We start from the raw sequence: 27,090 nt of genomic DNA, 5'->3' as shown, positions 1-27,090 counted from the left end.
TTGTTTAGTATTTACTTAAATAAAATAATAATAATAAAAAAAATAATAACATTTTTTAAGTATTAGATTTACTTCCTCAAAAGTACTAAAAGATTCGTTAAGGAATCAGAATTAGAGTCTAAATCATAATTGTTCAATTCTTTATACCAATACCATCCCTGAAACGTTTCTGTTGTTTATTTTCATTTATTTAAAAATAAGCCATTAAAAAGCTACTAAAAAAGTATTGTTTTTGTTTAGTATTTAAAAATAATAATATTTAGTTTTACTTTCTCAAAAACTAATAATCATAAGGAATCAAATTGGAGTTTAAATCACAGTTGTTCAATTCTTTATGAATTTTATCCCTGGTATCTTTCTATTGTTACATTTTTTAATTTGGTAAAAAATCATTTAAACGTTACTAGAACTGGCATCGTTTTGTTTATTATTTACATATTTAAATGAAATAATTGATAATACTGTCTTAAATGTTAGTAGTTTTACTTCTTTAAGAGTGCGAAGGAAACTGTTAATGGAATCACAATTGTTCAATTCCCTACATTGAAAATAAATGGCAACATCTAAATTAATTGCTTTATTCAAGTCAAAAATATTATTTAAGATCACAGAACCAACCTATATGCATGCATTTATACCAACAAAACTAATTTTAATAGGTTAAATCAGGTAGAAATAGCTTAGAAATACCACTTTTTACACTTCAAGATACACTTTTCAAGATTTAAGCATTTCAATTAATAGTAAAATTCCATCAAATTGAATTGAATAATCCTTACATATTTTAATTGAATAACTGAATAATCCTTACATATTTTTGACATAACGGTTATTCAATTCAATCGAGATGCTGCGATTGGTCCGCTGGTAAGTCCAGTTATCCAATCAGATCCTCTGCTGAAGCAAGAGTTTTTTATTGCACATCGAGGGATTTATTCTGTAAACGTGTTTCCATCTTAGTTTATGCACGTCTACTTATCGGATAAAAAAGTGTATCCGCCCCATATGTTTTTTATGCACATTTTTAGAATTTATGCGCATCTTGGCATTTCCATCCAGCTTTTTTTATGCATTATCCCAAAATGCACATAAAAATAGGTGGACGGAAACAAACTGTCAGACTAATGTCAAATTGAGGCAGAGTGACATCGTACGGGTGGTCTTAGATGAGATTACACTGATACTCTCATCTGTCCATTCATCAGATAACAGCCTCCGTCTTCTCACACTGATATACAGGCGTCTGGCCCTGTCGCTCTTCTCTGGTGTCTGTTCTATGATGGTTCAACAACTTGAACCTGCTGCAGACAGATGTCAGCCCAGCCGCCGGTGTTACACAAGCAGAAAATCACTTTCGATTCACAATCGTCTATCGTGGCCAGCTGTAGATGAATCACTAAATCACTTTCACTTAAAGCCCGACGAGTGACACGCAGTTTAGAAACCTGATACGCTCTTCTTTATTAGACGACATCAGGCCAATCAGTTGCAGTAAGTTATGGTCTGATGTCAACAGCCGTGCCATATTGGCACCACATGTACGTGCTGGATAGCTCGCCACCGTATCTGAAAATGTTACATAACATAATTGCGGCATAAATCTCACGCACGGCTAAAAGTTGAGGAGATGGCACTTAAAAACAGTGGGATGGGTGCAAGTTTTGGAGAACGTCCAGCTGGCCAGCGAGGGGCTGCTGGGAAATCAAAGGACTCGTCGGAGGACATGCAAAAAAAAAAATGCAGGAAGTGAGCGAGAAAAAGAGCAGAGAGAAAAGAAAAAGAGACAAACCATCTGTGCGCGGCGATGACCTCGTGCTCCAAACACGCCGGGGTTCAGCGAGGGACTGCTGCTTCTTATTGAGAGCGTTTACATGCACAATAAAAACCTGATAAGCATCAAAAAACAACTCATTATAACAGCTGAACTACACAAGAAAAGCTGTAGAAACCTCGCTTGAAATTGCCAGGGTTTTCTCACATTTTGACGTCACAACAAAAACAAACATGCACACAGTGAATAAGCTACAACACCAGTAAGTGTAAGAAAACCAATCATTATTTATTCTTATTAACTCTTTATGACCTTTCGCAGATAAAAGAAAGTGGTTTACATGAACTCGCATGTTATTGTATCTGAAAAACTACGACCAGCCTATGAAACCTGACATCTTCAAATAATGTGTTAAAAATGTTGTAATCATATTGTGTAGTTGTGCTTGGAGGCGACTGTTTTATTTCTGATAATAACGCAATGAAACATGACAAATTGTGCCGACATATTTTTAGGCCAGGCTGTCATACAAAGAAATTATGAACAAGAGAAAACCAAATATTAATAACTGATTATGTTTAGTCAATGTATGCTTTTTCCTGTGAGCTTTTTGTTTTTCTATGGATCCTTTTTTATTGAAAAGTAAAATAAAACCTGTAGCTGTAGTTTGCCTTTTTTTGCCAAATAATTTTGTCAGATAAATACCTTAACCAAGTTTGTGTTTTCTTCTTCCCTCATATTTAAAATAATAAAAAAAAACACATATATATATTTCTCTCATATTTTGATGGTTTGTAGGGTCATTAAAAACAAATATCACTTTTACTACTGTAAAGTCTGGGTGCGTTTATTGTAATCGGTTTAAAAGTCCAATCTGAATGAAAATGCTCCATATAAACACCTCAACTGGAATAAAAGTTCCCAGACCCAATTAAATTGTAATCGGTTTGAGAGGGGTGGGATAAACCTTTCTATAAACAGAACAAAATAAACATTCTGCCATGTAAACACGTTAAACCGATTACTTTACGTCTACGTCATCACGTCAAGAGGTCGAGGTCATCAGAACGCAAAATGGCGGCGACAATATCAAACTGTAATAAAACTGAAACAACACATTTAATAAATACACTGAAGGAACTCAATGTATCATTACTACGGACCTTCATCCACACACTTCTGCTTTCCGGAGGAGGGAGGGGTAGTATTGAGATGCACAGCCACCAAAATGGTCAGCTTCCTGCGCCCGTCTTTTCCTTATACAAGCAGTAATATGCAACAAATTCACGCTGTTGTTTGATTAAGAGCAACACTTTACATAAAAATAGCACGCATAAGAAATAATGGAGCTCCATGTTGACAGGAATAAAAGGCGGCAAACGGGACATAGGCTAATGTGCGCATGTCACATTCTGATTGAAAGCGCCGGTGTTCTGACAACTTGTGCTACCCTGTCAGATTTTGCTTCCTACCATTGAAACAGTGGGTAGCAAAATCTGACAGTGAAAAATGCTACCTATCAGATTGTGCTTCCAGCGTGATATTAACGTGGTTTATGGCTTTATTAACTTCTACACCTACCCCAACCCTAAACCTACCCTTATAATAATGCAAGTACAGTGGTGGTAGCACCATATGATATAGCATTAATCGTTAGAACAAGTATAAATCGATAGCAAAAAAAATGCTACTTATCAGATTGAGCTTTATTAATGTCTACACCTACCCCAACACTAAACCTACCCTTACAATAATGCAAATACAGTAATTTTGTGTTATTTATCATGACAAAAATGATGTAATATTGATGTGCGCATGTGCAGTAAGCCCAGGTAGGACAATCTGACGGGTAGGACACCGGCACATGTAAACACCATATCGGATTTGATAAAATCTCATGTAAACAGTCCACTGAATCTTTCAATCAGAATGACCAAAAAAGTGTACATGTAAATGTGGCTACTGTGAAATGCTTTTCACAACCTTTTTAATTTTAGTAATCTGATTTTTGAGTGAAATAGGATGTTCAATGATGATAAATGTTGAGCGGGACTTGATTTTATTCATGTCAAGTTGTTTAAGTGGCAGAGCAAGTTTGCGAAAAGATTAAGGGTACATTTACACGACAACAATGTACTAAATAGGGATGCACCGATACCATTTTTTAAGGACCGAGCACGAGTACCGATATTTTTTTTCTGGTACTCGCCTATACCGATGCCTATACATTTATTAATTTCTTTTTTTTTTTTTTGTGATGTGGCAGTTTTCCAAGCACAACACAGTGAGACTAATGAATGTAGGACAGCTTATTTATTATTACTCCACTGAAAAAAGTAATAATTTTTATGTGCTTGTCACAAACTTAAAGCACAAATTTCACAATGTCCAATAACCTTCAAAGGGCATAATTACCAAAGTCATAATAATAATAATAAATCAAATCTTTTTTAACCTGCTTTTTAAAAAGTGCCAAACTAATATTACAGAACATATAACACTGTGAACCAATGAAAACACAACCTAGTGACCAGATTTCTCATGGTGGAATACAGGACGAGTGCGCAATATGACCATGATATGAGACATTTTATTTCATGATATATATATATATACATTCATTTAACATCTTTTGTTGTTTTATTAACATTAATGACAGACAAATATTTAATTAGGCTACTCTCCCTTTAAGACCGAATCCATGGATGTAATATACTGACACATATCCTGTTTTCACCCACCTGTTTACGTCCACTTAACCCATAACCGACTGTATTTACGTGAGATACTCCACACGATGGACACTTTGACAACTATTTGTGCATTTGACCATTCAGGCGCAATGAGAACTGATCGCGCGCTGTCTGAGAGAACTGGAATCGCGCGCAAGAAAGAGAGAGAGTGCGCTTCTGGTCTGTCATTCAGCACGATTTGCATGCAGTTCGCAATGTGCAGTTACATCACGTGAGGTATCGGTCTTTGGTATCGGGGGTATTTTTACGAGTACAATTACATGAGCTTGGTATCAGGCCGATACCGATACTGATATTGGTGCATCCCTAGTACTAAAAGCTGAAAAGTTTTTTCTTTGTACAGATGAAGTTATCAAAACCATCCCTGTTCACACGGATCTGCCAAAGCGATTAAAAAGCTGCATTACACATGCCAGACAAGTAGATGGCGATGTCAAAAAAAGACACATACACATTCTTTTACACCAAAGCCTTTCCACCTTATTTTTACAGTTTACTGCGCTTTCTTCTCGTTATTTCTCTATAGCGGCTAATAAATCAGAAGTCTCACACATTCACAGAAAAATAAGGTGGATAGACTAAACATGTAATACGCATGTGCACGACGTCACTGTTTTCTGCAGATTCGTGTTTTTGCAGTCTACACAGAGATGATAATGGTATCATATTAAAAACCTTGCACTTTGAAACCAAGTTTGCGTTTTCAGGCCACCAAAACAACATTGTTGTGTAAATGAACGGCCAAAAGGCATTGAAATCGGTCTCATGTAAACAGCCCCTAAAAAATCTTTTGTGTAACAGATTATCAAAAAAGAAAAAAATGCAGGGCGGGGCTTGGTTCTATCCATCGGATGTTTATTGGATTGAGGCGGATCTGAATGCGAGCTTGCAGTCGATTATAAGAAAAGCCTAGAGTTTAAGTGGACTAAATGATTGGAGAAGTCTGGCATTAAAAATTAAATGTTTTTGATTAAAATTTATGAAGCCAAATTTAAAAAAATGGAACAGGCATGGATGAATTGTTCAATAACATGCATTTAAAAAATACACATGCCAACTTTGTTGATTTTTTTATGTTCAAATAAGCTAGGAAACGCTAACATCAGAGGTTTATTCTAATCAACAAATCTGTATAAAGTTAAAGTGCCACACATGGCACACATTCATTTAACGTTAAATTTTAGTACATCTTTTTATTTTCCACACGAGGAACTTTTAAGGTAAACAACTGATTTAACTGGCAAAAAAGCATCACTCTTACGACTTCAAGATGTCTGAGTGAAAACACTGTGTTGTTTCCCTAAATTGCTTTAAGGGATACTTCAGAAATGTTCTCTGACACATTAAGTGCCCTATAGCACTTCCCTGTATATAATTCATGTTCAAATGTCCAAATGTGGTTTGTTCCTGCAGGAAGTGGAAGCTCAAAAACTCAGGATGTCAAGATATTCAAACTCATCTTAAATCAGCCTCCCGTTGCCCACTGACAGACGCAAGACGTTTCCTGACATGCAGCATCTTCATGCAACGCAAACATGTCAGTCTGTGAACGTGAACCTCCCGCGGCGAACCTCGTCTTCCTCCTTATGAGACTGTCTGTGCTTAACACAGATTTGAGCAGCGGGAGCTGACAGCTGACGGTACGATATCTCTGCTGCCCCAATTTGATGATTTGAACTGATTTGACGAAATTTAAAATTGTTTTTTGAAAAATATACTTTTCCCCAGAATGTGTCTGTGAAGTTTCAGCTCAAAATACCCCACAGATCATTTATTATAGCTTGTCAAATTTGCCCCTATTTGGCAGTGAGCAAAAACACGCCATTTTTGTGTGTGTCCCTTTAAATGCAAATGAGCTGCTGCTCCCGGCCCACTTTTCAGAAGAGGGCGGAGCTTTAACAGCTCACGCTTCGGTTGCTCAACAACAACAAAGCTGGAGAATCTCACGCAGCCAAAATGAGGATTGTCAGTAACGGTGTTCAGCCTTACATTGTTCAAACCGGAGTCGACACTGATGGAGAGACTCAGGAAGAAGTTACAACTTTTACAACGTTTCTGAACAGTTAGTGGATAAACTTATGTAGTTGCTGTGAAGTTGATTCAACTCATCGACTAGCATGTGCCGTCATGTTAATCTTTTGTGCAAATCCAGTGTTGAATTGACCCTCGTTTGTGAAGCAGTCCGGCGTAAAATGACAGCATGTCAACAACACTCTACTACAACAACTCTTCCTCTTCTCTAAAGCAGCCCAACATGGCCTCACCCCCTTTGTTGTGTGTTCTCAGGGGCGGGGTTTATGTAAATTTTGGGGTTTATGATGTCACGAATCCAGGAAGAAGCTTGTTGTAGTTTCTACCAGCCGTTTGTTGTAGTCCTTAAAGAGCGATTTCTGTAAAAGAAAATATCTCTCTTTGCATTGAACTTTGAGCGTCGTAACTTTGTAGATGTTGTTTATGCTCAAACAGCAACATTACATACTAACTAAAGTTAAAAAAGTGAAATCATACTCAACCACCCTTTAAATAAATTAACTGCATTAAATGTAACTTGAAAGGAAAAGCATTACTTGCATATCATGTACAGTATAAACATATTTGAAGTGTAATACACTTCATAGGAGGATTACTTTAAAAATGCATTATAATTATGATTAATTAGAATTTTATTTAACCAAAACAAGTGATTAATTATTCAAAAGGCCTATTTTAAGTTCCTTCAGCAGGATTTGTAATGAATGCATGAATCGCTCTGTGAACCGCTGAGCTTCATGACACTCCACATATCTGAGAGTTGATTATTGCTTTTATGAATGCATCTATTGGACGGGCCTTCCTAAGGGAACCACCCTATAGTGGGAAGCAGAACTTACAAAGTGTTTATTCTGTAGAAACAAAGCGCGAGAGAAAACATCGACTGAGTTTTGATGACCGAATCCACACCAGCCACGCTTACCATTAACTAAAGTGGGATAAATGACCTGTCAGAAGCAATACCAGCCCTTATGTTTTTCCCAATTACACGCCCACGCGAGTGAATCCCAATCCCAGCGTCTATTGATTTTAACCACCGGAATTTGCAATTCAGATGGGGATGAGGAGGCCAGGATGATGAACAGCACGATCTCCTTCATGTTGACTAACACATGTAACATTATCCTACAGTCAGACGCTTCATGGAAGTGCGCTGTGTGAGTGGGAATCATCTACCCGTGAGACCCAGATAACATCCAAACAAATCTGAGGGAAACATATTAAATATTGAACTGCTTATCTGACTTATTGAACACATAATGATGAGTTATGGCATGTGCCAGAGGGCTGCAGCAAAAGAGAATTGAAATTAAATGAGATATATAAATATAAATCACAGCTACCAAAGTGGAACATTTAAAGCCTTACAGAATGAAACAACGTCACGTTGTTCCCGGGGCAGTTTTATGTCTTATACCTAGTGCTTCCTACTTTAATGTTCACATGAGATATCTTGCATGCACAATAAAAATGTTTTCTCCTCGATAGATTATATCAGACAAAATGGAGATTATTAAAAGCAAGTCCGAAGCAAGGACTGCTGGGACGACGTTGTCCTGCTCCACTTCACAGTCGATGAGTGGAAGGAAAATTTTAGATTGGCACTATATTTTACAACAACAACAGCTTGTTCAGCTTGTGTCATACGCCATTTCTACGTCATTGCACATGCGCAGAACATTCCAGTTTCGGTTTTCAATCCGATCAAGTGTTTACATGTCCTATTGAATGGATTAGAAAAGGTTCAAACCACCCCTTACCATCCAAATGAAATTTCAATCGGATTTGGCCAATTCATTCCGACTGACGTGGTTACATGTGCTATAGTCCGATTACAAACGGATTATTAGGGTCCATGTAAACACAGCTAATATCTCAGATTTGCCAAGATACCAAAGTCTGCCATCAAAAGTCAGATCTCAATATGAACTAGGGCTGTCCCCGACTAAAGATTTTTCTAGTCAACTAGTAGTCCTTCATTTTAGCCATTAGTCGACTAATAGCACGTTTATATTAATTTAATTACTTAAATATACTGGAGGGTAGAATATATGCATCGCGTTCAAGCGCACGCATAAAGCTTGCTGCAAAGCACTGGCAAAAGTAATGATTATGAATGTGTCGGAAAAAATAGCAAGTTTATATAGCCTAAGTTTATTATTATAAAGTAACATTTTAAATGTTTATTTATAAACTAGTGTTTTCTGAGGCAGTGTCGGCTGCAGAGATGAAGTGGACGATGCTGACTCGTCATCTCCGCAGTACAGTGAACGCGCCTATAGAGAGAAATTTCCACCTTTCATATGGATTACATAATCAGAAAATGTTTGTTTTCGATTCAAATTGGTTCCAATAAAAGTAGACATTTCAAGCTTTCTATAGATATATTTCTAATGTCTGTGAGGCAAGTATACACTGAGTTTCGGTTCATTTATGTGACCCTTTACAGTTTGGAATGATGTATTACTCTTATCTGTATGACCAAAAATGATGGGAGTATTTAAAGTTGAAAAAATGCCAGCGATCGCGCCGGCGCCTCCATGTCATGCAGTAAGCGCACTATACTTCAGCTTCCACACTCCGCACAAACACTTGGATATGCTCCTAAAAAATAGCACACATTTATCTAGGTTAACAATAAAGCGAGCGGCCATGTAAAGTTGCTACTACTTACATGTTTCAAATGATAAGCCACATTTGAGGTCGATGGATGATTGAATTTGGATTTTCTGCCCGACATACTGTAATTACCACAAGGACCAACCTAACGATTACCAGTTAATGATTCATCCCTCACGGACTGCGTGACATCACCACTTCCTGTGGAGTTTTTTTTTCCCTGCGACTAATAAGCCTCTTCTGGTCGACTATTAGGGGCCAGCCCTAACATGAACTCAAACATAAAAACTGTTATGATAGTTTGATTATAAAGTATATTTGAGACTAGAGAATATATTTGAGTATATTTGAGACTATAGAATATATAGATTCGACTATGTGAGACTATAGTTTGAATGAATCCCTTTTCTTTGCATGACACATTGACTTCACAGTACAGAATCAGCATTATCCTGAACATTGTATAAGCATTCGTTTCATGTGTCATTGAATGGAGGAGAGGCTCTCAGGAGCAAGTGTAAAGGTCACATCCTTTTTGATATCAAAATATTCATAAATACTATAATAGTACGTATATAAATACTAATAAAACAAAACTGAATCTAATCAATCTGCCCAAATCATTAAGGCCATCTGAAACAGGGATGGTTATGAGTAAACGGGTACTTGACAGCATCATTAAAAAATGTTAATTGCATGACATTTCATACAGATCGAAAACCAGGACCATATGCAAACATGCCAAAACGGGGCCTCATTTTTAATTCTGTGATTTGTTACAGTGGCATTTTGGGTTGTACCTTACTTGCATCAACAATACATGATGACATTCAGTCCGGGATAGCAGCAGCCAAACGCTGTATGTAGAGGATTAGAGGGTGCTGCAATGGCCAAAGACGTTCGTCTTTGAAGAAAACTTAGAAAATGACTTTGTTTAGACATGCACAAATATAAATATGTGGATTGTAAGGCAAAATTGTAAAATAACAGATTAGATATGTATTGTGCATTGGCAGGGCTTGACACTTGCTTTTTTCCCAAGGAGTACATGTGGCCCTTAAAGGGTTAGTTCACCCAAAAATGAAATTTCTGTCATTAATTACTCACCCTCATGTCGTTCCACACCCGTAAGACATTCGTTCATCTTCTGAACACAAATTAAGATATTTTTGATGAAATCCAAGGGTATCTGAACCACACATTGGCGACAATGTCATTGCACCTTTTGAGGTCCAGAAAGCTACTAAAGACATTGTTAAAACAGTCAGTGTGACTACAGTGGTTCAACCTTAATGTTATGAAGCGACAAGAATACTTTTTGTGCGCAAAAATACTTTTTGCGTGACATGAGGGTGAGTCCTTAATGACATAAATTTATTTTTGGGTAAACTAACCCTTTAATTTGAAAAATTTAGGAGTGCATAAAGAACTTTAGGGGTGCAATGAAAATTTATTAAATAATTTGTTTGTTTTTTTCTTAATAAACGGATATGAGGAGACATTTACAAGCAAAATGATTTAATTGATTTTAATACTACACTGCTTTTAAATATTTCTGCTTCGAACTGTATTTATTATTAATATTATAAACATTGAATTAAATGCCAGATAAAGAAAAAAGCCTAAAATACAACGGGACTCTTATTTTGAAATGTCTTTCCCGCTACCAGCTGCTCATTCAAATATATGAGGGAGATAAAATATGTACTCTTACAACAATCTAAAACATATTACAATACAAACACCATTGTCATAATTCATCAACAGTAGATCATTAGCAATCATTTGACATAAGTCCGTGGTGAACCTGTAGAATGCGCAAAAGTGCCACATTTAGACTTTGAACGTGCAGTGCTCACAATTAAATAATCACCAATAATCACATTAAGTCGTATCATGATTCCTGTTTTCCAGCCTCAAATTTAAGACCTCTTTAAAATGATAATTAAGACTTTAGTTATACCATTTAAGATATTTAAGACTTTTTATGATCTTAAATTTGACAAAACTGACTTTATTCGCACATATAGTCTACTCCTAAATACATTTAACAGTTTGCACAGTCACAAATGCGAGTGAAACGCACGCACTGTCGAGCCCACATATAAAAGTGACTCAAATTGGATGCAAAAAAAGTATGTTTTGGATGTTTAAATGCACACAAAAAGATCTAATCTGTGGCAGATACCTGCTAAAAACTGGTAAATGCAGTCCTCAAATAGTCAAAATGTCCAAAATGCAGTAATGTGAAAGTGAACAGGATCTGGCCGCAATGAAAAGAACAACCCTGCAGGATAAAGAGCACAGACTCTTGAACTGAGAAAAGCACTCACTGACAGATGGGAGCGGAGAGCAGAGGCTGATGGGTAAATGGCCATTGCAGTAGAAGCTTCAATTGAGGTGCTTCAGCACAACCTCTGCCCACACACACAGAGACACAAAGACCTTCCTGAATAGAGCCCGTATCACACACCTGCTGCTGTAGAAAAGCCTTTCATTACGCAGCAAACGGGCGGCTCACCTCTCCGCTGGTGCTCCGTCTGCATCACTGTGATATGAGAGATGTTCGTACACACTGTTGACCAGTGTTTGGGACGCTGCTTTCCAAGATGCAAACTTGTCATTTACCACACCCATTCACAACACATTTGACTTGGGAAAAGGGATATTCAACAAGAAAATATGTACACTACTATCCAAACCGTTACTTTTATTCAGCAAGGACACATTAAATTGATCAAAAGTGAGAGTAAAGACATTTATAATGTTACAAAAGATTCTATTTCAAATTCTTTTGAACTTTCTATCACAGTTTAAGCAGGACAACTGTTTCTTGAGCAGCAAATCATCATATTATAATGATTTCTGAAGGATCATGTGACACTGAAGACTGGAGTAATGATGCTGAAAATTCAGCTTTGATCACAGGAATAAATTACATTTTAATATATATTCACATAGAAAACAGCTGTTTTAAACTAATAATATTTCACATTCTTGGACGGGAGAGTAGGGTGGGATGATTTTATCAAATTTTATCAAACAGGAACTGACTGAATTGTGAAAAATAAAAATGATTCATGACAGAGGAAGAGTAAGTTAGTAATTTCTTTGGAACAACATGCCTTGAGTAATCATGACCAGGAACATCTCTTAAAGTGCCATATTATGCTTTTTCAGATATTAACTCTAAAAATGCTCGGTTGAAAATGGACAAATCCAGCGATTAGGTTGTTTTAACCTAGTGGTTGGGTTAAATGTTTGCTGGGTAGTTAACTCAACTATTGTTAAAAAATGACTATATGTCTGGCTTAAAATGAACCCAAAATATGTTGGAAATTAAAAATCAGACACATAATTACTAGAGGCAACAATAATAATCAAAAGGTGAACATTTATTCTTAAGCAATTTAATAAAAGTTTATTGTTTAATTATTATTATTAAATGTTCATTTGTTAAACATATTAATAAATGTTAATTTCCAACATTTTTGGGTTCATTTTAAGCAAGCAATATACTAATTTTCAAACAATAGTTGAGTTAAATAAAACTACCCAGCAGGTTGGGCAAACATTTAACCCAACCACTGGGTTAAAACAACCTAATCGCTGGGTTTGTCCATTTTCAACCCAACTTGGGTTATTTTTAACCCAACATTTATATAGTGTACCTTTCATGTAGTCTGTAATATAGCTGTTTGTGAATATAAAGCATCAAAAGTGCATGACAAATAAAGTTATTGGGCCAGATTTACTAAACAGGGCAAATTAGCATGAGCGCAATTCCAAAAAAGTGCCAACGGGAGCGGAAAGTTCTGCGCGTGATCTACTGACAACACGCAAATTAACGAACACAGACGCAGCCAGATCATTTCCATAATGACCAACGCAATCTACCAAGAGTATTAGCGTCTGGTTTAAGACATGCTTTTTTTTGGGCGGTAAATAATGGCGCAAATACCAGTAAATTGACTAGCACAAACCTTAGTAAATCACCTTGCATGATTCATTTAAATAGTCTCCTCCCATAAATTTTGCATCTGAAAGGGAAACTCCTACAAATGGATATGCAATAAGGTCAGTCACAAAAATAAAAATTTCAGCTCTAATTTTTCACTTTGCATCTTTATTAAATCCTGGCAGTCATTTTTAACGCCAAAAGAGGGTTTGCGCTGCCGCAAACAGTCAGTAAATCTGGCCCATAATCTCCTAAAAGAGAGCAGCGATTCTGAACTGCTTGAATTGAGTCATCAGTAATTCCAGTCTTACTTCCGGCTCAAACTTACGTATTTTTGTAACACATTTGCATAACGCCAGCCTATGGTCTTCATTGGCAGCAGTAGACCAATCACAACAGACTGGGCCATCTGACCAACCAATAGCTCTTGGAAAAGAGAGACTGTATCCTTTATTGAACTGTTTCAGACACTGTGAGGAAAGAGGTGATGCTGCAATGTGTATTATGAGAAAATTAAAGTGTTTTTTGACCTTGGATGCATGTAAACCTACTGTAGGAGACTCCAAAATTAGCAGCCTTTAAAATCGCATAACAGCAGCACTTTAGGAAAGCACATTATTCTGTAATACATGCTCGACCGCTCTGCTCTACACTCACCGTGACAGAACAGCTGTGAAAGTTTCTCCTCCACTCAAGGAATTATATAAGAGTTACGCGTCTAACCTCCCAAACAGAGCAGAAGCGGTTCAGTAATCTACAGAGGTGGACTTATGTGTCTATTTTCATCGTTCCTAGCCTAAGGTCAAGCTTTCTGGAGCTGTTTATGCTTGTTATGAGAAGCTCATGCCCACTTGTATCTTCATCTCCATCTCGCTTCTCCTCTGTGAGTGGGGTTTTCACTGAACTCAGATACCGTAATCACAGATTCTGCAGCAGAGCCTCCTACACAGGTCTCAACACTCCAACAATACAGCTATGTTTAGATTTATACAACATTTAGCCAACAAAAGACCGCATCGCAGACCTCCCAAAGTTTCTCTACGCCTTCAGACTTACAAAACAACTTAAAACAAGACTGAAACTGATGATGTTACAGTAACTGGAGCTGGGCGAAGAAAATCACATCATTTCAAACAAATTCACTGTTGCCAAGTAAATTCATAAGCAGTAAAATTTAGTTAAAATAATCATGGCGTGTTTTCCACACTGTCTTTCACTAAATGAACACTAGGAAGAATATTTGATTATTTGCATTTAAATGCACCAATATATACATAAATTGCAATAAAAAACTGTGATATATATATATATATATATATATTTATATATATATATATATATATATATATATATATTTTTTTTTTTTTACCAAAGTTTAAATACAAGGAAAATGACTTCCAGAAATATTTTTGAAAGATGATGCAAACAAATTGTTCAGTCAGCTTTGAATTAAGTAAAACTGATTAAATGAAATAAATCAAACTTTCCAATTCTTATGGCGTTTTTGTTTCTGAAGTTTACATTAGAGAAACTGCTGAAAACGTCTTAAATGGTCTTATATACATGACAAGAAAAGATCCAAAAAGGAAGAAAATGATGGTCAAACAATAAGCACAATAAAATCATTGCAATCATGAAGCTGATTTTTTATATCGCCATCAGAATCAACATAAATATATTGTAAATATGTGAATATTTCTTCCAACCCTTATGCAAATTGGTTCTGTCTTGCAGAATTCCATTGGAAAGTGAAGAATCGCTCATGCTCACTCAAGTGTTCCTCACGGAGATGGGCTGAGAAATCCTTAACAAGATCCATGACATCAGAAATGAGTCCATTCATCTCCTGATGGTTATCTTCCATGCTAACTGAACAAGATTGATCATGGTGTGAAAGAGAGGAAGGTGAATATGAGCACACGCCACTGAACACAACACAACACAGAGGCAAAATAGCGTGAAACGAACTATCCTGCTTCTTCAATTACACTGTTGTAAGGACCAGCCATTGGCCCACTGACAGAATCCAATTGCATGGGTGAAGGTATAATGCGTAAAGTTCACTTAAAGGCACAATATGTAAGATTTTTGGATTAAAATATCCAAAAACCACTAGAACAGTGTTTTTGTCAATTTTGTTGACATGCTTACTTACATTATCCCAAATGTTTTCAAGAATATTTAAAGGGGTGGTTGATTATGATTTCACTTTTTTAACTTTAGTTAGTGTCTAATGTTGCTGTTTGAGCATAAACAACATCTGCAAAGTTACGACACTCAAAGTTCAATGCAAAGGAGATATTTTCTATTACAGAAATCACTTTTTAAGGACTACAACAAACGGCTGGTAGGGACTACAACGAGCTTCTTCCTGGGTTGGTGACATCACAAACCCCAAAATGTACATAAACTCCGCCCCCGAGAACACACAACAAAGGTGGCGAGGCCATGTTGGGCTGCTTTAGAGAAGAGGAAGAGTTGTTGTAGTAGAGTGTTGTTGACATGCCGTCATTTTACACCGGACTGCTTCACAAACGAGGGTCAATTCAACACTGAATTTGCACAAAAGATTAACATGACGGCACATGCTAGTGGATGAGTTGAAACTCACAGCAACTACATAAATTTATCCACTAACCATTCAGAAACGTCTAAAAGTTGTAACTTCTTCCTGAGTCTCTCCATCAGTGTCGACTCCGGTTTGAACAATGTAAGGCTGAACACCGTTACTGACAATCCTCATTTTGGCTGCGTGAGATTCTCCAGCTTTGTTGTTGTTGAGCGACCGAAGCGCGAGCTGTTAAAGCTCCGCCCTCTTCTGGAAAGGGGGACGGGAGCAGCAGCTCATTTGCATTTAAAGGGACACACACAAAAACGGTGTGTTTTTGCTCACACCCAAATAGGGGCAAATTTGACAAGCTGTTATTAAATGATCTGTGGGGTATTTTGAGCTGAAACTTCACAGACACATTCTGGAGACACCAGAGACTTATATTACATCTTGTAAAAAGGGCATTATAGGTCCCCTTTTAAACCTAGAGAAATAAGCAATTTTAACCAGGACATGGACTGTGATACCAAACATGAAAGGGAAAAGGTGATAGACACACAAGATACATCATATGTGGTATATTGCCATTCTTCGTGAACTTTCAGAAAGGGTGAAAGGAAATGGGTGAGAAGATTAGACAAATGGATTTCTGTGTCCTGCTTCATGATCTTTTCATCAGATTAGAAAGTTTATTGTCTTTTTTTGTGAGAGCTCTTGAGTTCAGTATTACACTGTCTGCTCGAGTTCCAGGATTAAAGGAACAAAGAAAATTTCGCCAAAGAAAATTTACTGACCATCATATCGTTCCAAACCTGTATGACTTCTTTTCTTCATGCCAAAAATATATTTAACCAAATGTCTAAGCTGTTCTCCACAATACAAGTGGACATGCACCAGAGCTGACAAGCTTAAGAAAGGACAAAAAGCACAAAAAATAAAAGAATAATAAAACTAGTCAATATGACTTATTCTCTATATTTCAAATCATATGATTTCAAGCAGATTTGTATGAGGAAAAGACATCATTTACCGATAACCACTGAAAATCTTGCTTGACATCTGTAGTCAGCATTCATTTTCATTGTTTTCAAAGTCATTAGAATGAATAAATAATGACAGCATGTTCACTTTTGGATGAAGCTTGTAAATCACTAAAATATGCTGAAGAATGAAATATTGTTTCTATCTTGATGCACAACAGAGCGACTTCAGCTTGCCAATCTGAAATTGGAAATTATTCACAAATATTAAACTAGCAAATTATAACCAATTTTAACAAAGTAAACACACACACGCTTATTTACATGTTTTGGTTTAACATGCCTGTTCAATAATTGCCTTTAAACTGCTCCAGAAAATTTTTATTTAGTTTTAAATTGTATCTTTCAAGAGGGTGTGCTCATTTTTGCAACACAACTTTTTAGCACTTTGATAAGAAAATCTTATTTTCCTGATTAATTTTGACAAGTATTATATCTTCAAAGGAACCCTAATATGTCTTCTACGTATATTTTTTGTATTTATTTGCATTTGAATAACTTCTGAAGGTAAATCAAAGTCAATTTGTGTTGTCTCTGGTTGCTTCAGGAGCAGACGAGTTCAATCAGCACATCATCCAAGTGCATTAAATGTGTTTGCCTTTCTATCTGAAAATATGCCAAAAAAGCTTTCTTTTTACATCTATAACTTCGCTTAACAAATACAATAAAAGCTACACATGCACGCAAGATAGTCTAGAATCAGAGAATCAAAGTAGCCAGATTGAGTTGTTTACAATGCCTCTATTCTTTGATTTAATCAATTATTTAAAATCTACACCACCTGAGGTGTTTACATGAACCTGTTTCATTTCAACAGTGGGATTAGCAATGCATTCTCAGGCTGCATGTAAACACAGCTAGTATAGAGTCTGAAAACTCCATTTGACCCCGAAGGAAAGTGAGATGGTTGTATATCTTGTAGACTCGCATGTAAAACAGGAATTGGACGTGAAGGGGGGATGACCACATTACAGCAGTGAGCGTTACCCCCTCTGCAAAGACAAGCATGGCTGTAGGCTATCGATTTAAACAGCCTATGCTCTTTAAACTCACGTCGACCTCATAAATCTGGGACAAAAGCTTGTGTTTGAAGACTTAAGTGAGGTTCTCCAGAGACTTTGGAGTGGTGGGCCAGCCTTTCATTATGTGTTATAGGTGTAAAGAGGCTTGCGTGACAGCACAAACGTGTTCAGTGGTGAAACATGGTATGATGCATACTACATAAATCAGCAAATGTGCATCATTTCCCAAAAGAACAAGCAAGTTTGTTTGTCGTCAGACTCCGGTTTGAACAATGTAAGGCTGAACACCGTTACTGACAATCCTCATTTTGGCTGCGTGAGATTCTCCAGCTTTGTTGTTGTTGAGCGACCGAAGCGTGAGCTGTTAAAGCTCCGCCCTCTTCTGAAAAGTGGGCCGGGAGCAGCAGCTCATTTGCATTTAAAGGGACACACACAAAAACGGCGTGTTTTTGCTCACACCCAAATAGGGGCAAATTTGACAAGCTATAATAAATGCTCTGTGGGGTATTTTGAGCTGAAACTTCACAGACACACTCTGGGGACACCAGAGACTTATATTACATCTTGTAAAAGGGGCATTAAAGGTCCTCTTTAAGATGTTTGCACTACAAAATATACCAATGTATATTAAAATAGTAACCTTGCTATTAAATATTAACATTTTAGAGTATATTAATTGAAATATTGACATATTAAACTAACTGGATATTCATTACTTAATTTACTCTTGCTTTTTTTTAAGCTGATTACTTACTTCAATACATCAATTTCCCCCCTTTTTTTTGTAAATTTGCTTTGCATTGGTTTCCAAACATTTCTTAAGCTAAACTGAACTTTAACCCAAAACTACCATGTGAAAAGAAAAATGGGAACAGCTGGAGGAGGGTGAAATCAATGAAAGTGTGAAAACAGCCAAAAATATCTGTCAAAGTAATATGCACCTGAAACAAAGCATGGCGGTGTTGAGATTGAATTTCAGAGAGCATTTACCCTCCCAGCATGTATATGACCCATTCAGGTCAGCGGCTGGTAGTTTGTAACATGAAAAGCATCAATTTGACAGCGGTAAATTCATGCTGTACGCTGTCAAACGTGATCTATCGTGACATCACAGAGTTGTGACATTGAATGATTCTGCTGGGTGTCACGAAGAGGGCCGTACCTGCTCCATTAATGCATTGAGGTCACTAAAAACAATAATACAGATGATTCAGACCCAGAGGAATGCTTTATGTGTATGGAAAACAGCTCACGGAATATGTCAGGATTTGAGAGACGTTTCAATTTAGCCAACTAAACCCCCTCCGGGCTCCGATACATCTCCGTTCTCCCAGCGATTCTGCATCTGCAAAAGCACAAATTGTTTTAATCAAAATGTAGTATATTACGCTCAGCTGCAACATCGGCGTAAAAACCCGGGGTTATTATCAGTGCATTCCACCAGGGAGAGGCCATTGGCAGATCACCAGGGAACAAAGCATCGCCGTGAGAGCGGGAACAGGGTGGGAATGAGAAACCGGCGCAGCTGCGTGTGTCTGTTTACTGCGCTGCAGCTCAACATGAAGTTTAAAAGACACACGTCTCACACACACACACACACACACACACACACCTAATTTATCCCTTAAGTTTATACATTAGCTAAAAAATATTTTCTTGAATTATCACCTGAGATTTTAAGTTACTTTTGAAATAACTGAACAGCACATTTGTATATAAAAAATATAGTACTACTAATACATATATTTATATATATTATTTTTAAAAGAAATATAAGTTAATTTTTTTTTTAACTCTATAAAAAAATACATGAAATTAGTTTCTTTTGCTCTTAAGGCTGCACTTATTTGATCAAAAATACAATAAAAACAGTAATATTGTGAAATATTATTCCAATTTAAAATAGCTGTTTTCTATGTGAATATATAGTAAACTGTAATTTATATCATGTGATCAAAGCTGAATTTTCATCATTATTACTCCAGTCTTCAGTGTCACATGACCCTTCAGAAATCATTCTGATATGCTGATTTGATGCTCAAGAAACATTTCTGTTGTGCTGTTTCATATTTTTGTGGAAACTGTGATATATTTTTCAGGATTCTTTGATGAATTTTATTTGAAATAGAATCTTTTGTAACATTATAAATGTCTACACTGTCACTTTTGATCAATTAAATGCATCCTTGCTGAATAAAAGTATTAATTTCTTTCAAAAATCTTACTGACCCCAACCTTTTGAACTGTTTATATACGCACACACACATTATATATATTTTATTGTTATAATACAATTGTAGCTTAAAATATAAAATTAATATTTGATAATTATTATTTTACAGTATATATTACAATGCTAATACGTCTCAAATTCTTCACTTTCAAATGTTAAATCCTCAAGCTCTTATTTTGGTGGAATAATGAACGGAGACCTTTAAGTGATGCTTTTTTATCTTGTTATAAATCTGTTAAAACACTAAAAACATATGTCCAAAATGTTGGAAATTATACAAATGTGAAAAAAGTGATCCTGGAACACATTGCATGTTCAAACGCACGTTATAAGCGACATGCAGAGAGATTTGATAACCACATTAATTCATTTTTGTTTTGATTAATTGTGCAGTACTATTTATTTATTTCAATTTTAATTTTCTATGATTGAATGAATAATTGGTAACACTTATGGGGAACACATATTCACTATTAACTACGACTTTTGCCTCAATAAACACCTAATTATTGCTTATTAATAGTCAGTAAGGTAGTTGTCGTAGCGTTTAAGTTTAGGTATTGGGTAGGATTTGGGCATGTAGAATATGTTAATGCAGAATAAGGCATTAATATGTGCTTTATAAGTACTAATAAACAGCCAATATGCAAGTTAATAAGCAGTTAAAAGTGAGAATTGTTCCCCGTACTAAAGTGTTACTGAATAATTAGCTTTGGTAACACTTTACTTTAGGGTCTTTTAACTAGTTGCTTATTAGCATGGATAATAATAGAATATTGGCTATTTATTAGTACTTATTAAGCACATATTAATGCCTTATTCTGCATGACCTTATTCTAGATTCTTAATCCTACCCAATACCTAAACATAACAACTACCTTACTAACTATTAATGAGCAGTAAATTAGGAGTTTATTGAGGGAAAAGTCATAGTTAATAGTTTATATGTGTTCCCTATACTATCAACTGCATGGACCCCCATTTGGGAAACCCTGGCCTAAAGAAACAGAATAAAACAGGTACGCACTCATCCAGTAAACAGGCTGCGGTACGGTGGGTCGAGCAGACAGCGTTGAGGCCCATGTGTCACTCCCAGCGTTCCACTCTGGAGCAATTTTCCACTGAGAAATCAATAGCGTAGTGCAGACTTCTCTACAGGGGAAATAGAGTTTGTATTGTTTCTCGCAGACAAATGCAGGCTTCAGGAAAGATAAATGGTATTTTCGTGGGCCTTAACAGAAAACGGCTCAGCCTCATCCATTCGTTCTCCTCTCTTTTTTCGGACACACCCCGAGCACGTCGTTCTTCACTGGGAGCTTTGAACAGAGAGGCATGGAAAAAAACAGTGGATTGGATTCTTCTGCTCAACGCTTAATATTGGTATGATATTATCTTCTGGCCTCATATGATCTCTACTATAAAAGCACTGCTTAACTTTTCTTCGCTGGATCTGCGTCAGATACACATAATCCGCCCAGATTCCATGTCCACCTGAGACTCATGCCTTCCAAAAACTCCTGTCTGATGTTTCATAACTTTCATATCAGACCTAGTAGCAGCGTTTTATATCGCAGTATAACCCAGAGAGTCATAACTGTCTAAATATATTGCTAACCCGGCGCAATGCCACACGCTTCCAGTGTCAACAATGTTTCTGTCCGCAGTGAAAGTCAAATACTTGAATTATTATTTATTATATATTTTTTGTTACTTTTTGAAGTATTAATATTGTTTGGACATATATGGGTCAATGACATTGACGGGTCATTTTTTTTGTCCTAAGGCCTTAATAATAATAAAAAACAAAGATATGACATCCAAAATATGTAAGGTAGTACAACTAGATCTCTTTGATTGAATCCCAAAGGTTTTAATTATATTTTGATACATATAAAGGTATTTTAAAGATTTTGAAGTGTCAAAAGGTCATTCGGTTTAACCGTCCAAAGGCCAATACAGCCATTTCATTTGTGATTAAAATATCTTACAATGTAATAAATGTACATATTTTTTTATTCTGGCATGATTTTATAACATCATATATCAACATAGTGCAAAATGATATTAAAATTATGTGTAGAAGTCGTTGCTTTGTTATGAGAAAGAATGTCCGGAAAAATATATTTCATTGATGTCATTCGGAGTAACCAATATAAAGTGACCATCATGTGGTCAATATCATGTGACAGGATGTGACATCATTCAGACACCTGCAAAGGACCACATGATTGTGAAGCAAAGTTACTAACTCTCTCTTAACTATTTGAAAAATTCATGCTTTCACTTGCTCATACGCATGTCCCGAAACATCAGGTCATTCGGTACAACCGCTATAAAACATGGATAATGTTGTAATATTTTAAAAACTTGTACTAAATATAAAATATTTGATTGTCCTTTTGCTAGATATCAGCCTGTTAGCATTGTTTGAAAATATCGTCATTCGGTATAACCAAAAGTGTCATTCGGTAAAACCGAAATTTTGGTTAAACCAAATGACTTTTTGGTTTTATCCATTTGTAAAAAGTGACAAAAGCAGTGATAACTGATCATAAAAACCACATAATCTCATTGTTAACACTTAATAAAACTTCAAGTATTAACATTTTTACTTTTTATCTTTTTAAATTCTGAAAAAAATTGGATAAAAGTTTAATTATTATTATTAATATATTATGTATAATAATGTTAACATGAACAATCATAATAATAACAACAATATTTAAAATATGAAACAATACATACTATTTTCAAGTATTCAAGTGTATACTAGACAGTATGCAGTATGCTAGTATTCCATTCCAAACAGCCTCAGTGACGGACAAAACATCGGCTAGACAGGACAAAACCTGTGGAAACTCTGGACAAGATTTACAGACCTCATTTTTTGTGTGTATTTTTCCATTTGTAAGTATGCATCATATCAATTTGGCAAAGTCACTTTGATGTTAACTTAGTTTTATTCTAACATTAGCCAATTCATATTGCTTCATATGTACATTTCAGGCTTCTATACATACACATTATTTGGAAAAAACTGCACATCATTCCAGCCCTGTAAAATTGCTGTTAACATATATTAGGGTTGGAAAATCCCTGCCAACATATTCTATAAGATTCCTTTGTGTTTACGATTTTGAACCAGTGAATGTTTAATGCGCCTCTGAGACCAAGCTATAGATCTGACCTCACCGTTTCCTGAGAACACACTCACACACACACACACACATAGCACAAACCTCTCGCTCTGACATATTCTCTATTTTCTCATTCTCTAACATACGGCGTCTGACAGCCTTTCTTTTATTCAGAAAGGCTTTGTTGATCAGACCACACTGGATGCAGACAGTCACAGCAGCAACAACAACATACAAGCAGGTTTATCAATAATGAACATGGCTGACAAGCCGGCACTACACTTTTTAGACCATAAATCTCAACAACACCAACACACAATATTACAGTGAAATCTAAACCTATAACCAACTACAAATACCCCACTAAACCCATTTCACACACTTTTACAGCACAGCTCTGATTTGACTCCAGCCACAATGCATGCTGGGTAACCAACAGTGCAACAAATTTAACTCAATCAAATTTAGCCGTTTTGACAAATAAAAACTGCACTTCAATAAGAATTTGAGCCATCCAAGCTGACTGATTCCTTCCATGATTCAGCCAAATGATCCTTATATTTGATTCATTCATATTCAGTTGAAAGCAATATACAGTCTATTTATTGCCAATATATTATTATGCAAAATTAAATTAAATTTCCAAGATGATAACTAGACGCAACTTGCAAAATTAAATTTGCACATAATGTCACATGCAAACAGAATATTTATAGTTTTAGATGTACTATTCACTGTATACTACACAGTATGCAGTAAGTAGCATGCTAGCAGTGTGCTACAGGTTTGAATCAACACAAGGGTTAATAAATGATGGCATAATTGCTATTTTGGGGTGAACTATCCCTTTAAAGTAGGAAAAGCATGATTTATAGCTTTTATATGTTCGCTCATATTCCATAACACAATATGTGTTGAAAATCTATTGTCAATATATTATTTTGAGGAGCCCAATTGATCTTGTCCAGTGTGACCTACAATGCATTTGTTGCAGGTTTCTGCACTCCAGAATAGCAAAATCTGCTGTTGCAATAGTGCCACGTGCAAGAGAAATAAAGAAAGAAAAGAATGGGACATAAATACATTTACAACCCATATCAAGCCAACTCTGGAATTCAATATGAGAGTCTGCTTTGCCAACATAACATAAGAGCAAGAGAGAGAGAGAGAGAGAGATTACTGTGAGTTAATCTAGTATCAGATTACCGGCTCCAGAGGATGGCCAATGCATAACTCATTATTGAAGGAAAAGTCTGTTAAATACAGATTAGAGATCCAGAGCAAATGTCAGCCTTGGCGACCATCGCTGCCTCTCTCTGAACCGCTATCAAGTGTGTGTGTGTGTGTGTGTGTGTGTGTGTGTGTGTGTGTGCATATGACTAAACTCTTCTGTGATGCACGATTGTGCCTCTCCGCTCCACATGCGTGCATCTGTTACCAGCATGTTAGAAAAATCCCACACTCCACTTTCCAAACGCAGGTCCAGCCAGTTCAGTCGTCTCTCCAGCCAAATCCCCTCCCAGCGTCACGCTGTCTTAGGACAACACAGCCTGTCTGTTGTGCTTTTACAGACTTAAGCACATGCAGGAATAATCGGAGAGGTTCCCATCTGTCGGTGGCACAATGGGTGAGCGCTGATGAGAGCTTTAGTGCCACACCAGCATCTTGCAAAAATTAATTTCTCATTTTTGCATAATACTGACAAAAAATCCCAAAGCAATGCAGCGAAATGTGATCCCAGAGGATTGCTCTGATATTGCTCTTTCAAAGCTCAAGAGAATAAATGGTAAGTATTAACATTGTCTCAGATGTTTCTCCTTAAAATCATTCAAAGAGAAATAAAAAGACACAAATGAGACATACAGTAAAGGTATATTAGTCTTAGTCTGATGAGTTCATAGTGAGATTTCTGAGCACAGTTTGAGACAATGTTGAGATCTTTTCTGGAATTCTATAGGAGATGTGTGAGAACACTGGGGAATTTTTCAAGGACATACATCTGAAAAACAAGAGTCTTCTCAATTTTTTTCTCCATTTGAGAAGCAATTGAGATATTAAAGAGATATCATTTCACTCTTTTTTTCTCATAGGAACAGGTAAACCCTAATGAGCAGATTAGTACAATCTCAGCATTTCTCAGAGGTTTCTCCTTCAAAGCTCAGGAGACATAATGGAGTTCTCAGTTATCGTTAAGTCTCAGATTTATCTCAGATTTTTCTCCTAAAATTCCAAAAGAAGTAAAAATATACATGAACAACTCATACAGTAATATTATAGAGCTATAAAATTAACAAAATATATAATTTAGTCTTGGGACATTTTGATGAGCAATATCGGAGTTCATAGTGAGATCTCTGACTTTTGATTCCAGACTTTTTTTTTTTTTTTTAGCAAATCTGAGCACAGTTTGAGACAATGTTGAGATCTCTTCTGGAATTCAAGAGGAGCAGTGAGAATACTGGGGTCTTTTTTTATTGTGACACATCTGAAAAGCAGGAAGTTTCTCTCAATTTTTTCTCCATTTGTTCTCATAGGAACAGGTAAACCCTGATGAGTAGATTAGTACAATCTCAGCATTTCTCAGAGGTTTTTCCTTCAAAGCACACGAGACATAATGGAGTTCTCAGTTATGGTTGAGTCTCAGATTTATCTCAGATTTTTCTCCTAAAATTCCAAAAGAAGTAAAAATATACATGAACGACTCATACAGTAATATTATAGAGCTATAAAATTAACAAAATATATAATTTAGTCTTGGGAAATTTTGATGAGCAATATCGGAGTTCATAGTGAGATCTCTGACTTTTGATTCCAGACTTTTTTTTTTTTTTTTAGCAAATCTGAGCACAGTTTGAGACAATGTTGAGATCTCTTCTGGAATTCAAGAGGAGACGTGAGAATACTGGGGTCTTTTTCTATTGTGACACATCTGAAAAGCAGGAAGTTTCTCTCAGTTTTTTCTCCATTTGTTCTCATTTGTGTCTTGGAGAAGTGATTGAGATTTTAAAGAGAAATCATTTCACTCTTTTTTTCTCATAGGAACAGGTAAACCCTGATGAGCAGATTAGTACAATCTCAGCATTTCTCAGAGGTTTCTCCTTCAAAGCTCAGGAGACATAATGGAGTTCTCAGTTATCGTTAAGTCTCAGATTTGTCTCAGATTTTTCTCCTAAAATTCCAAAAGAAGTGAAAATAGACACAGGTGATTCATACAGTAAGATTATAGAGCTATAAAATTAAAAAAAATATATATAGTTTAGTCTTGGGAGAATTTGATGAGCAATATCGGAGTTCATAGTGAGATCTCTGACTTTTGATTCCAAACTTAGGTATTTTTGCAAATCTGAGCACAGTTTGAGACAATGTTGAGATCTCTTCTGGAATTCAAGAGGAGACGTGAGAATACTGGGGTCTTTTTCTATGGTGACACATCTGAAAAGCTGGAAGTTTCTTTTTTCTCCACTTGTTCTCATTTGTTTCTTGGAGAAGCGATTGAGATTTTAAAGAGATATCAAGTTTATATCATTTATGTCATTTATATCATTAAGTCTCAGATTTTTCTCCAAAAGTTACATAAGAAGTTAAAATAGACACAAATGAGTCGTACAGTATAAGTACAGAGCTATAAAAACAATTCTTGGGAGAATTTGATGATCAATATCTGAGAAAATCAAAATGTGCCACATATGTTTCTTCTAGAATTCCATATGAGAAGTAAAAATAGACAGCAAGAGAACAGAACTATAAATCGAATGCTACTATCAGCTCTGATTATTTTGATAATTTAATGAGAAGTATTTGAGATCGTATTAAGATGACTTTTCTGACTATTACGTATTCGAGTTTAGCGAGTTTTATGTATTCTGTGAAATAGGATTCTTAAAGGGTTAGTTCACCCAAAAATGAAATTTTTGTCATTTATTACTCACCCTCATGTCGTTCCAAACCCGTAAGACCTTCGTTCATCTTCAGAAC

General features: G+C 36.1%; 1 protein-coding gene across 1 annotated transcript in view; it reads right to left on the bottom strand.

Annotated features, from left to right (window-relative positions):
- Window positions 1–27,090, bottom strand: part of znf385d (zinc finger protein 385D) — a 204,093-nt gene that overhangs the window by 42,749 nt on the left and 134,254 nt on the right.

The sequence above is a fragment of the Ctenopharyngodon idella genome, chromosome 16 (assembly GCF_019924925.1).
Source record: "Ctenopharyngodon idella isolate HZGC_01 chromosome 16, HZGC01, whole genome shotgun sequence".
NCBI lineage: Eukaryota > Metazoa > Chordata > Actinopteri > Cypriniformes > Xenocyprididae > Ctenopharyngodon > Ctenopharyngodon idella.
The sequence above is the reverse complement of the archived record's forward strand: the minus strand, read 5'-3'. Positions and strand labels throughout refer to the sequence as shown.